The sequence below is a fragment of the Myotis brandtii genome, unplaced genomic scaffold, assembly GCF_000412655.1.
Source record: "Myotis brandtii unplaced genomic scaffold, ASM41265v1 scaffold68, whole genome shotgun sequence".
Taxonomy (NCBI): Eukaryota; Metazoa; Chordata; class Mammalia; order Chiroptera; family Vespertilionidae; genus Myotis; species Myotis brandtii.
The window spans coordinates 2,165,279-2,174,851 of NW_005370657.1; the positions used below are offsets into that span (position 1 = coordinate 2,165,279).

Sequence of the window (9,573 nt, forward strand, 5' to 3'; positions counted from 1 at the left end):
GCCCGGGACACTTTCTGCCGCCGGAACCAGGCCCGTTCAAGCTGTCGCCGCCGCGAGCGCCTCAGCCTGCTCCTCCCGCCCCCGGAAACGCTTCCCGGTGCCGCCCCCTGAAACTGACAGTGCTTCCGAGGGTGCGCCGGCGAGAGAGCGGTGTGCGCATGCGTGGCTCCTGCTCCAGGCGAGACCTCGGGCAAGTGCCCCTAGGTATCCCGCGCCTGCGCAGTCCAGCCTGGTGCCCGTCAATCAGCTTTAGGGACTTTATAAACGTTGACCCATCTCAGCCTGCCTAGCAAAGATAGTGTCAAACCGTTTCTGCCTCCGCAGCACCTTTGGCACGAGTGGATGCTGAGTAAATGTTCGATGAAAGGACCAATACACTTTGTGTGGCAGGTGTCATGCTGGGTCCCCTAGGAAAAAAACTCACTTTGTTTAGGTACTAGAGGAGATCCTTTGATCTCAGGACGGGTGGACCTTCACCCCAGCTGGAGCGAATGACTCATACATAGTTGGTCCAGAGTGTTCGTGGTAATCTCAGTATCATTAGCCCAGTAGTTGGGTAGTTGGATGAGGCATAGTCATGTGGCCAACTTCTGGCCCATCATACTTATTGTAGAAGTCGTTGAGTGAGAAAAAGTTTTTTTTTCTTTTTTTTCTCAAATCCACTAGGACTTCTAGTTGAGCACACCCCTGAAGTGCTTTGCCGCTTTTATTTTCTTCCTGCCTCTAACCAGTGGTTTTCAACCTTCTGGCCCTTTAAATACAGTTCCTCATGTTGTGACCCAACCATAAAATTATTTTCATTGCTACTTCATAACTGTAATGTTGCTACTGTTATGAATCGTAATGTAAATATCTGATATGCAGGATGGTCTTTAGGGTCGTTCGACCGCCAAAGGGGTCGCGACCCACAGGTTGAGAACCGCTGCAGACCTGAAGATTGGAAGTTCAGTCACTATCATGTGCTTATGACATGACAAGCAAATGCTAAGGCCAGCAAAGCAGAAAGTGTGAGAGCTCCTAGGTCTCATATGACATTAAGCTATAGTCCCAGGTTTGAGCTGCTTAGCCCTGGATGTTTTGTTGTTTGATCCTCATAAACTTCTTGGACTACATTTCTAGCAATATTATATCTGCAAATACCTGAAAATATAACAACAACAAACTATAAAATTACTAGGAGGAATATTGAAAACACCCTTTTAAATGCATGGACAAACTTGTGAGAAAGTCAGAAAAATCATCTGAGGCCAGGAAGAAAGCAGAAACACAGGCCTAGGAGGTTACACAAAGTTGATATTCAGAAGTTATGCACAGGTACCATCTGGCCAATTTGTCCCGATTGGCTGGTCCATGGCTGAGAAGTATTTTGAAAATCATTTCTGGAGGTAGGTAAACAATGATGCTGCTGCCACCTGTAGGGGTATCTGCTTGGGTCCAGGCAGGATGAGAGCCAAGAAGGAATATATCTTCAAGGGAAGGATAAGTTATACAAAAACCAACAACACCGTTCAACCGTGGTGGCTCAGTGCTTGAGTGTTGACCTATGAACCAGAAGGTCACGATTCGATTCTGGTCAGGGCACGTGCCCAGGTTGTGGGCTTGATCCCCAGCGGGGGCGTGCAGGAAGCAGCCGATCGCTGATTCTCTCTCATCATTAATGTTTCTATCTCTCTCTCCCTCTCCCTTCCTCTCTGAAATCAATAAAAATATATTTAAAAAAACGAAAAAACCAACAACACCAAAACTTTCCTCCAGAGGTAGGCAGCAAGGAAAGTTGTCTTTCTCTCTGTCTTGGCTCTGGGTGAAAGGGTAAAACATTTCCCTAGTAGATACATAGCCAAATTCTGGCCACACCGTTTGCATGGGCCAAGACCCACAAGCTGAAGATTTCAATCTAAAACGGACCTGGGTAGATAGTATCTATGGGACTTGGTGAAAGCAAACACAAGTCCTCGCTGGAAGAACTCACTGTCAGCACAGGTTTCATATAATTCCCACAGACAGGCTTCCAAACGAAATTAAAAACCACAAAACCCATGGGGAAATGAGCAGAGAAGACACGCAGCAGAGGCAGATCGATTGTAAATGTATAGCTCATTGGAAGGGTTAAATACCAAATTAGATACAACTGAAGAGAAATCAGTAAATTAAAAGGTAGATTTGAAGAAAATAACACAAAAGGCATCCCAGAGAGATAAGGAAATGGATAAGACAGTCTATCATATGCTTATCAGTTATGTTAGAAAGAGAAATAAAGTTGTGAGCAAGGTAATCCTATATAATAAAGAGCTAAAATGCTAATTAGACCGAACAGCAGAATGGCCGTCCGGATAACCTTCCAGACATCCTTCTGGATGACCTTCCAGACAAAGCCGGGGCTGCGAGGGCCAAGCCCTTTGCACGAATTTCATGCATTGGGCCTCTAGTTGTCAAATAACAATGGCTGAGAATTTTCCAAAATCTATGAAAGATAAGAACCTCAGGAGACACAATGAATTCCAAGTAGGATAAGGAAAAAGAAAACCCAGGTCCAGTGAAACTGCAGAACACCAAGGCACAAGAGCTGATTTTAAAGGCAAACGGTGAAATGACAGTGACACCAACTCCTGACTGTTCAACGACAAGACTGGGAGCAACAGTAACAACAACAGAATGAAATAATAGCCTTAATGTGATGAGAGAAAATAACTGTCTACCTAGAATTGTATACTTAGCAAACAAGCTTTCAAGAATGAAAGCACAATACTTGTCAGATCAACAAAACTAAAGAGTTACCACCAACAGAATTTAACTGAAGGATCTTCTAGAAGATATATTTCAGCAAGAAATAAAATGATTCCAAGAGGAAGATCTGAGGAACAATAAGGATTGGTGGGAAAATAAAATAGCAAATGTGGGTAAATACAAACAAACATCAAGGGCAAAAACCGAGAACAGTTTATAAATGGTGGGATTATAAAAGGTAAAACCCAGATAATGGAATGATAGTATATAAAGTATAAGAGGATTGTTGAAGTTAAAACATTATAATGTGTGCATCGGTTATATATTGCATAACAAGTGACCACAAAACCTCAGAGGCATGCAATTATATTTGTTTATTGCTCACGTACCTGGCATCTGCTTGGGTGGGTTAGGAAGCTCTGCTGAGGTTGGCTGGGTTTGCTTACAAGTCAGGGATCAGCTGATCTATAATGGCCTTGGCTGTGGGCCTTGACTCTGCTCCATGGGTCTCTTACTCACCAGCCAGGTAGTCTGGACAAGTTCTCACGGCAATGGCAGGGACACAACAGAGCAAATGGAAACGCACAAGCACATTCCCAAGAGTCTTCTTACATGTCATGCCAAAGCAGGTCACATAGCTGAGTCTAGAGTTGTAGTAGGAGGGAGCTGTGAAGGATTATGGCAAAGAGTTTGCACTCAGGGAAAGTGAAGAATTGGAGCCATTAGTTCAATCAATCTAACGTCTTTGCACTGCCCATAAAAATATTGATTAACGTTAGACTTCTAATGAAAAACGAATGTTAAGATTTTTGAAGTTTACCATTGAAAGAATAATTATTGTCCAAACCCGAAGAAGAAAAAATAATATTTTTAAAAAGAAGGAAAGGGGGGGAAAGGGAAGGAAATAAAAGCAGAAACAAAAGAACTTAAAAACTGAAAAAAAATACAGCTCAGCTAGTGTAGCTTAGTGGTTGAGTGTCAACCTATGAACCAGGAAGTCATGGTTGGATTCTTAGGGCACATGCTCGATCCCCAGTGGGGGGCGTGCAGGAGGCAACCAGTCAATGATTCTCTTTCATCATTGATGTTTCTATCTCTCTCTCCCTCTCCCTTCTTTTCTAAAATCAATTTAAAAATTAAAAAAAAAATCTGGAAAAAATACAAAGCACAGGAAGAAGTGGAAAAATAAATTCAAATGTATCAGTAATCACAATCCTATATAATAAAAACCTAATATGCTAAGTGTCCGGTCATCTGGTCATCCATTCAACCAATCAAAGCGTAATATGCTAATGATATGCTAAAGCCGCTCAACTGCTCATTATGATGTACAGTGACCACCAGGGGGTAGATGCTCTGGTAGGTTAGCTTGCTGCTGGGGTCCAGCTGATCAGGACTGAGCGAGAAGGGCCGGACATGCCCTGGAGCCCTCCTGTGGTCCCTCCCTGGCTGGCCAACCTCCTGCATCCCTCCCCAGCCCCAATCATGCACCGGTGGGGTCCCTCAGCCTGGCCTGCACCCTCTCGCAATCCGGGACCCCTTGGGGGATGTCGGAGAGCTGGTTTTGGCCTGATCCCACAGGTCAGGCCAAGGGACCCCACTGGTGCATGAATTCGTAAATATATATTTTTATATATATATATATATATTTTTTTTAAAAAACCCAAAACTTTCTAGTTAAAAGACAAATTGTAACATCAGATTTTTTAAAAATCAAACTATATACTGTTTAAAATACAAAGACAGAAAAATTGAACTAAAAGAATGGTAAAAGAGATCCTGCTGGGTCTGTTAGCTATATTAACATCGGAGAAATAGACTTGAAGGCAAAAGGCATTGCTAGAAACAATGTGGTGAATTGTGCCATTGTTCTCAATAATTTGCTGCCAGTCCCTGGAGGAGGCCTCCACTTCCCAGCTGGTGGACTCACGCTTCCTCACTGAAATGTGAATGGCAGGTATGTGTGCAGTCCTGAGCGGAGAGTTAGCGTCAAGAACCATTGTTCTTTCTCGGCCACAAGATCATGTTCCAGCTGGAGATACGCTTTCTGCCTGGATCCTTGAGTGAAGATACCATGGAATGAAGAATGGGTAGTGCTACAGATGATCCACAAAGGATGAGTGAAAAATGAGCCCTTATTGTTGTAAACCATTGAGATTTATTTATTTATTTATTTTAAATCCTTGCCCAAGGATATTTTTTCCATTGATTTCTAGAGCGAGTGGAAGGGAGGGAGGAGGGGGAGAGAGTAAGAAACATCAACATAAGAGAGAGCCACTTCAATTGGTTGCCTCCCCCATGCGCCCCTACCAGACAACCTGCAACTGAGGTACGTGCCGTTAACAGGGAATTGAACCTGCATCTGGAAAGCCAACGCTCTAACCCAGTGGTTCTCAACCTTCTTAATGCCGCGACCCTTTAATACAGTTCCTCATGTTGTGGTGACCCCCAATTTCATTGTTACAAATTGAACATAATTAAAGCATAGTGATTGATCACAAAAACAATATGTAATTATATACGTGTTTTCCGATGGTCTTAGGCGACCCCTGTGAAAGGGTCGTTCGACCCCCAAAGGGGTTGCGACCCACAGATTGAGAACCGCTGCGGTAGGAGAAGGAGAAGGAGAAGGAGAAGGAGAAGGAGAAGGAGAAGGAGAAGGAGAAGGAGAAGGAGAAGGAGAAGGAGAAGGAGAAGGAGAAGGAGAAGGAGAAGGAAGTGGTTATTGCGGCAGGGGTGGGTGGAGGTGGGTGGAGGGGGCATAGAAGGTATAAATGGTGATGGAAAAAGAAAATAAGATAGAAAATAAATTTAAATAAAGGATCTTGGTGGCTCATACTGTGCCTGGGAGGGAGGGCTGGAAAATCAGGCTTGGGGACTATGCAACCATACCCACAACTGGGTCACAGAACTGGAGTGGCCAGGATGCTGCCGCCGCCACCACGGCCACCACCATTATCACTGCCGATGGACACCCCAGTCTGCACTGTTGCTGCCCCTGCCGGTTTGGAAGCCAATCTTTCTGCAACTGCCTCCCTGAACCTCTAGTGACTGATTCAAAGTCCTCTGGCTGCCTTCGCCCGGTCCTGTGCCTGCTTCCTAGCTGCAAGGGAGGCTGGGAAAGTGCCTAGCTGGCCTTTTGGGCTTCTACAGGGGTCTGTCTGCGTCTGAGGCTTATAAAGTGGGGAATTCCTTCAGAGACCCACAGGATGAGAGTCTATGCTGGGCAGCCCAAAAATAAGTCAGAGGCTCAACATAGGGCAGAAGGAATCGAGATCAAACGGGGACAATCGCTTCAGTAATACTAATGGCAAATCTGAATTGGAGGATGCAGCTTTAACCTGGGGCTGAAGGGAGGCTTCTGACTTCTCCCTCCCTGAGTTTGTCCCCCCACCGTGGGGGAGCCATTCGACCAGGCAGCCCTCCCTCAGGGCATGGGTCCTCTGCCTTGCTGAGCTACCCTACAGCAGCAGAGCAGACACAAGGAATGAGCTGTTCTTGAGGGCAGTGTCCAAGCTGTGACCTGTCCCCCACCTTCCCACACAGATGAGGGGAGTGGAGAGAAGGATGGAAGGGTCTGATTTCTGATGCTGTTTCCTCTTTGGGGAATGGATGGGAATCGCCTTCCCCAAATGGAAATAAAGAAGAGAGTGGGCTGGGTGGGAGGGGTGAGCAGGGAAGGGGCTAACTTTCCCAGTGTCGCTGATGCAAAGTCAGGTGACTACAGGGACCAAGAAAGTGATGCCAATGAGGGAAGTGGGCCAGGCATTGGCACATTAAATGCGTAAGAATACGTATTCTTAACTTCCACACGAATTCACATACACTCTTATATTTCTTTTCTTGAACATGTGGTGCTCTGCGTGTATTTTTTTTGCTGTGCCACTTGGCTGGACCCTGGGCATGCTGGCTCTCTCCCATACGGCCCTTCCCCCGATTCTCTCTCTGCCTCCCCTGCCCCCAACCCTGTGTTCTGGGAGGCTCACTCACATGGACTCCTTCGTCCTGGGCTTCCAGTTGGTGTGGCCCATGGGGTGCATCAGAGGAGCCTGGAGGGAGGGGGGAGAGGGCCCTTGGAGGCTTCTGCAGCCCCGGCCCCAACCTCAGCTCCGTCAGTAGCGCTGCCCCTCCAGGGTCACCCCTTGCATCACGTCAGACCCAAGATGCTAACCCAGGGGTGGGCAAACTTTTTGACTCGAGGGCCACAATGGGTTCTTAAACTGGACCGGAAGGCCGGAACAAAAGCATGGATGGAGTGTTTGTGTGAACTAATATAAATTCAAAGTAAACATCATTACATAAAAGGGTACGGTCCTTTTTTTTTTTAGTTTTATTCATTTCAAACGGGCCGGATCCGGCCCGCGGGCCGTAGTTTGCCCACGGCTGTCTAACCGCTCCCGGTGTTAGACACTGGGGGACCGGGGCACTCCCTGCTGCTTTCCCCAAAGCTGCCCAAACCTTCACAAATAACCCCATCACTAAACTCTCCTCCGGCCCCGCTCTGCGTGTGCTGTGTGTTTCCTGCTGGTGCGCTGAATGACAGACACAGGATGGGGAAACCCCACAGCTCACAGGCACCCACAGGCAGGACCTGAGTGAGTTTCCCACTCCTGACCGACTGCCAGGGGGACAGGAGGGAACGGTAAGGATTGTGACAAACCGGAGAGCACGCGACCTCTCGCTCCAGCCTTCCTTTTAGCCAGGACAACACCAGTCCAGTGCTGCTAGTCCTTCCCAGTTTTCAAAAGTAGCAAAACATCCAGATGTGTAAGTGAGACCCCCCGATTTTTAAATGTTGGCCTTAGTGTTAGAAATCGAGGCGTGAGCAAGGTTCGCCATCAGTTGGCTGCACGTGGTCCTTGGAGACCAGTTTTCAGTCTCTACTCTCAGCACACAGTGTCCCGCCAAGCTCCGAATCCCTCAGGGGAGACCCTGGGGGCCTGGGGGCGGGGAGGAAGCCTGGCCAGGCCCCCTCTTCCATAAAGAGGCTCAGCGGCGGAGCCCCCAGCTCATGTCCCCACGACGCTGCTTGGGAGCCTGCAGCCTGGCGGTGCCTGCCTGGCCCATCTCGTCTAATACGGGTGTCAGCAGAAAGTAAATTAAATCCGCGGGGCTGTAATTCGCAAACAAAACATTCTGTGGCAGTAACTAAACAAAGCATTATGCTTTAATCGGCCTTTTAAAGTGTTGTTTTAAAAATCATTTTATTGTGCAGAAGCTGGTATCCTAAGAGCTATAATTCCTTAACTGACAGAACGCTAGTGCAATACCCTCTGGTCTAGATATTCTTACCAGCGGGGGCATCTGTCTTGCTGCTCCTAAACCGATCCATTTTCAGAGTAAAAGTGCGGCTCTGCCTTCCAGCCTCTCAGATGGGGAACCCCAGCGGCTGCTTCTCTATAGGGGCTGCTTTCGCTCTGGCTTCGAGAGAGAAGCAAAACAATTCATCGTTCTCTTATTCTCTCCATCTACCTACCCATCTATCTACAAACACTTGTATACTGCTAAGCATTTTGCAAACATTAGCCCAATGAATTCTCCTGCCCACCCTTTAAAAAGGTGTTATTCTCATCCTTTTTGTTGTTAGATCAATTTTGAGTTAGTTTTTGTATACGGCGTGAGGTAAGGCTGTGGGTATCCGGTTGTCCCAGCACCATTCGTTGAAAAGACGAAACTACCCCCGACTCCCCGTCAATTGTCTTGGCACCCTCGCTGAAAATCAATTGACCATAAATATATAAGTTCTTTTCCGGGCTCTCAATTCTGTTCCATTGAACTACGTGTCTGTCCATCTGCCAATAACTGGAGGGCTTTAGACAGAGGAGTGACACACCTACTTTGTGTTTTAAGACTGAAAGAGGAGAAACCTCTGAGGAGACCACTGCCCTTGTCTACGCAAGAGATGCTTCCAGGGGTGGCCATGGAGATTGAGGGTGGGGGGTCCAGGGGAGGGCTAGTTAGAAGGAAGTAAGGACAGGACATGGTGAGTCCCGAATGTGGGAGTGAGGGAGCGGGAGGAATCTGGGTGACTCCTGGGGTTTTGGCACTGGTGACTGGTTCAACTGGACGGACGGGCGAGGGTGCCGCCCACTGGAGGGGAACATGGGGTAAGGACACTGGGTTCAGTTCGAGACGTGCCGACTTTGAGGTGCTTGTGGGATATCCACAGGGCCTTGTCTGGGAGGCAAGCAGGTATGAGATTTTGGGGTCGACTAGCAGATGGAGCTGCAGCCAGAGATGTAGGACCCACCTGCTCCTAGGGGGCTGGAGAGGGGAGGACTGCGGCAGCAGCAGAGGAGCGACCCTCCGGGCTCTCCTTCTCCACTGGTCTCTGTGTCTCTCCCTGGGCTGAGACCACACCGTCTTAACACTGCAGCTTGGCAATAAGTCCTGACACCTGACACCTGTCGTTCTTAAGCGTGTCTTGGGACTTTGGGGGCCTCTCTGAGCCTGAGTGTTTTCATCTGTAAAATGGACGTGCAGCATAACAGCCCCCACAATGCGGTAGCTCATTAAATCATGTCGTCCAGTGCTCAGCACATACTTAATACTCAAGGGGCAGGCCACCACGGTGACGGAGCACACCCTGGTTATCATATTGGGTTGGGTCCCCAGAGGCTCACGTCCGACTCTTATTTATTTCTTGACCCTGGAGAATAACAGAGGGAACCATTCACAACTTAAATTGTGTTTTAAAAATGTTTCCCAAAGCACTAGGCCTGATTTTCCTTGATCTCCTCTCTCTCCAAGCCCAGAGCTCAAAGTTGGCCTTTGCTGGGCTCTGCAGTTCAACATATGGCCAGCAGATGGCGATAGAAGCTAAGGGAAGGCCCCCCCTACCCCCACCCT

General features: G+C 47.7%; 1 long non-coding RNA gene across 2 annotated transcripts in view; it reads right to left on the reverse strand.

Moving 5' to 3' along the window:
- Positions 1-8,020: 8,020 nt before the first annotated feature.
- Positions 8,021-9,573, reverse strand: part of LOC102248094 — a 15,902-nt gene continuing 14,349 nt past the window's right edge. For both annotated transcript variants that reach the window (XR_314460.2, XR_001359691.1), the window contains exon 6: positions 8,021-8,145. This is a non-coding gene — a long non-coding RNA (uncharacterized LOC102248094). The remainder of the gene's footprint in view (positions 8,146-9,573) is intronic.